This window comes from Nematolebias whitei, chromosome 16 (assembly GCF_014905685.2).
Source record: "Nematolebias whitei isolate Nwh7 chromosome 16, NemWhi1, whole genome shotgun sequence".
Lineage (NCBI taxonomy): Eukaryota > Metazoa > Chordata > Actinopteri > Cyprinodontiformes > Rivulidae > Nematolebias > Nematolebias whitei.
In genome coordinates, this window is record NC_056513.1 from 22687832 (window position 1) to 22692676 (window position 4845).

The window sequence follows — 4845 nt, forward strand, 5'->3', positions numbered from 1 at the left end:
AATGTATGTATGGGGCCGATTACTTTCGCAAGGCACAGTATATAAACTACTACTTACTACTAATGCTACTATTCCTACTTCGCGGTTTTTCACTTTTCACGGGTCTTCGGGGTACGGATTGGATCCCCTGTGATAAATGAGGGACTATTGTAATTACTTTTCTGAAATTTTCATCAAAATATATCCAGCAGTTCTTGAGATCTATCCATCCATCCATTACCTTAACCCACTTCTTCCTTTGTAGGTTGTGACGGTCGCTGCTGGTGCCCATGTTTGAAATCATTTGTTAACTTTCGTACAGTGATGAATTCAACAGCTGATGCTGAAGTTTTGGGCAAAGATCTTTCATGATGGGACGCATTTAGGGTATGCATTATAAAAGACTCTCTGCTCTATACACTAAATGTTAGCGCAGTATGAATTTGACTGAATTATACATATTTTGTGATCTGTAAGGTCAGTTTACTGTGGCAGCCATCTTGAATTGGGTTGGTTCCAAAAGTTAATCTGTTATATTTACATATCCAATATTTATGTCTCCAAATACTTCATGGCAAATTTTCAAACAAAGATCTTGCACAGTCTGTTCACAATATGTGATGGGCCTCAGTACCTGCTGCTACCCCACCAAATAGCTCAATATCTGTAAAACTGATTGGATTATAACCATTTTTGAGTTTTTTACCATCATTGCGGCAGCCATATTGAGTCATGTTGCCTAGAAATGTATCAGATTCAGACGCTCATCCAGTGATTACCTTCTGCAAGTTTCAATACATTTTACCCAGTGGTTCATGAGATACTTAAGAGACACACAGCAGGAAAACATATTTTCTCTATCCCTTTTGGTTGTAGTTAAAATGTAAATGATATGAAAATTTTATATTTAATATATTGTTTCTTGTTGCCTATTTTTTTTGCAATTCCCCACTGTTTATTTTTTAAAACATTTTATGACCATTTAAAAACTTTTCTCTTTTAATCCTAGATCACTTCTGTTTCCTTTTTGTTTGTTTTTTTACATTTTGCTTACTGCACAATATGATCTTGTTATACCTGATGCAAATTATTTAAGCAAATGTTGCGTTTTTGTTCTGACTGAACCAGCGTCTTTGTTTTTCTTCTTGGTAAAAGAACGTGAATTATAAAATGAAAGCACTGTTTGTGTGTATGAACAGGTGGCACACATTGGACAGCGTTTTGCAGAGTTTAGAGTTTAAAAAGTTGTTATATGAGCGTGGACCTTTTATCATCTGGTCCACCCAGCTAAAATCCTATTAGGTATATGGAAAAAGAGGGTGCCCTTTGGACTATCTTTGAGAATTATTAATATTTTGTGTTACGATGGCTTAATAATTACAAGCCCCTATTTATAACTGATGACACGTTGTAAAATACTGCCTGTTTTATGAGCTAAACGACTCCTGAGCCATTTTCTGCAACCTGTTCACATGTCCTTTCCTTCACTCTGGTGGTGGCTGTGTACATTCTTTCCCGTGCTAGCACCTGGGAGACCGTTTCTGAGCTGTTTAAAGAATCAGACTGAAACAGCTTAGCTTGACAGTTTTATTGTAGTTCCTGATTTCATTCATGCGAACACAAGAACTGTTGTGTTTACTACCTCCTGTTTGCCCACTTCCCTACCAGACGAGTTACGCATGGAATCTGGTACAAAAGAACATCAGATAGGCTCAAACGGCAGCCCCTCCTCTACGTCTCAGGGACTGGGATCATGTTTCTGTTGTGCTTTTTTTTCCTGAGAACTGAAAGTTCATGTGCTGTCAGGCTGCGTGAAGATCAAATCATGAGGAAGTGACTGGAGGGTAAAAACACACTGTCACACAGCCCAGAACAAACCGAGTGCATACCTGAGACTTATCAGAAACATACCGTATTTTTCAGGCTATAAGTCACGGCTTTTTGCATAATTTGCATGCCCTGCAACTTATATGCCGAAGCGACTTATTTATGGATTTTTTTTCTCATATTTATAAACCAATTTTTGTCTGAGATATGACCGTTTTCACTCATTCTGACTAAAAATATTGAACACTACCATTTTCAGCCACTAGATGGCACTTGAGTAGTAAGGCATTCTGTTGTGTCATGTAATCAGTAATAGTGGCTATTAATGACACAATTGGCTTGCCATAGCCTGCCGCCTTCGTTTAATTTGCCTGGAGCAACCGTCAAATCAGCTTCATTTCACTGCGCCGCCCCGGCAAAATGCAGCTAATTTGACCATTGAAGTGCATTTATTTAGTAAAAGTTCAACTGAGATACACCTTTACTATAATGTCGAGCAAACAAATAATTGTTTTAGGTGCTTAACTTGTTAATTTGCAAAGAAATACGCAGCACTCCTCCTTCATGCTTTCCTCCCTCTGCACGCTCCTGCAACACTGAGGCAGCAAATACTTTTGAAATGCAGCTGATTTGACCATCAAAGTGTATTTATTCAGTAAAAGTTCAACTGATACACACCTTTACTATAATTTTGAGCAAACAAATACTTGTTTATAAGTGTTAATCTTGTTAAATTTCGAAGAAATGCACAGCGAGTCCTCCCGTGCACGCTCCTGCGGCCGCAAATTGGCTTTTGAAATGCAGCTGATTTGACAGTCAAAGTGCATTTATTAAGGAAAAGTTAGACTCAGACACACCTTTGCTATAACGTTGAGCAAACAAATAATTGTTTTTAAGTGTTATTGTTAAATTCTTGTTAAAGTGCTCCCGTGCACGCTCCCACAGCCACCATTTGGCAGCCAATCGATTTTTGGCACAACACCGGCTCACATTTCCAGCTTGTCAGCGGCGACGCATAATAGAAGCAACGTATATGGCGAAGTCATGTATTTATGGATTTTTCCACTTTATTAGACATGTTTGGACTGATGTGACTTATAGGGCCGTGTAATGTGTATAGCAGAAAATACAGTACCTGTTACATACTGAGTACAAACTTGGTACTTCAGCCTCCTCTTATTGAGGACCTGCTCTGGAGCTGCCATTCTGTGTTTCTCCTTCCTGTCTTCTCAAACCAGCCGGTCAAAGCAGATGGACGCTTGTCCTGAGTCTGGTTCTGCTGGAGGTTTCTTCCTGTTAAAAAGGAGTTTTTCCTTTCACTGTCTCCTTTGTGCTAGCTCAGGATGGGAGACTGCGACAAAATGAAGACTCGATTCATCTGCTGGCTTCCTTCCTTGGATAGAAAACTTTTCTAATTGGCATTTATAATGTATTTGAATGTTTTTGTTCAGTTCTCTGAAATAACTTCTGTTGTGATTTGGCTCTATATAAATAAACTAATTTGAATTACTTACCAAATGCATAACTGATACATACAGAGTATGGACCTGGTACTTACCGACCTCTCCCACTTTCCTTTGAAATGTACATTAAGATTTTATATCCTTTAAATGTCTCCAAAAAGAGCTCTGACTACTTCTCTTCTGTTTGTGGTAAATTTGTTTTAACTTTATTTATTGAAGACGAGTCCATAAAACCCTCATTTCAAGAAAACCGCCAGAAAATAACAAATTTAAATGAAAATTCAAACTGAAATTAAAATGCGTCTCACAAAAATAACATCAACATTACTTAAGTTACAAAAGAGTCTAAAAATGATTAGAATGATTCTTGTACTTTTTGTCAGAGAAACAAAAAGTCAAAAGTGTTTAAAATGTGCAAATTAATTACAATATCAGGAATTTAGTTTTTTCATGTTTTTATTGACAATGCGTCATGGTCAAAAATTTCACACTGATGAAGTTTATAGAAATTGTTTCAATGGGTTCGGATGTACAAAGAACATCTGTTGTCAAGTCATACATTAAAAAAAAGGTAGTAACGAAAAGTACATTTAAACACTGTACATCTGGGTAAATATTTCTCATCGTTTCAACTGTGTGATATATTTCAGCTGAAACACAAGGCACTTACATAATCAACTTTGATTTACTAATTTGGATAAATCAATGTGCAAACAATACAAAGTATATCAACATGAATATTGGCCACATATGGCCATCGTCAGTCATTTTCCTTCAAAATTATTCAAATCATTTGTTTAAAAAAGTGCACATTTGGTACTGCGACAGACAGACAACTGCTATAATTTTATCATTACAAACTGAGGACAATGCGAGTTTTAACAAACTCACATAATAAGATACAAAAACGTTTAACATGCAGTGACATGCAATTATGCAGGTGGGTTTTATTAGAGTTGTGGTTAATAAAGAATATATGTCTTTTGAGAGACCACACAAGGTTTCTGCTTCCATTCGTCTTGAGCAAACGTGTACAAATACACATCTTTGTCTAATTTGTTGTGTGGATGTCTTTATTTTGTCTTTATTTTTTTTTACCTATGCTGATCCTGCCCAGATCATTGTCTTTGAATGATTAGCAGAGCGACAAGTAGCACAAAGAAACAGCAAAAAGTGGAGTAAGCTTTAAACCTACATTCAGTCGCGTCAGTTTTCTTGTTGTGACCCTGAAAGCCACATCGTCAGCTTTGTGTTCTTCCACACACATTTTGACTGTACTGGATATAAGAGTTAAGATTCCCTAAAGCTAAGATGAAATAAACAACCAAGCAGCTGAGACCAATGATAAGACCACTGCTTTGTGACTTTGTTTGGTTACGAGTAGTCGTGTGTTTTTCACAGGGGGCTTGCTTACCGGTGGTAATTTGTTGTGAAATTTGAAACCAAACAGGTGAGGCAGGATCTCAAGGGCATTTTTTACACAAGCTGTTGTAGTAAAAAAAAAAAAAAAACAGACACCTACTTTGCATGGTTACTTTACATGCTTTCGAATGATTTCATGTGAAATTATTGCAAC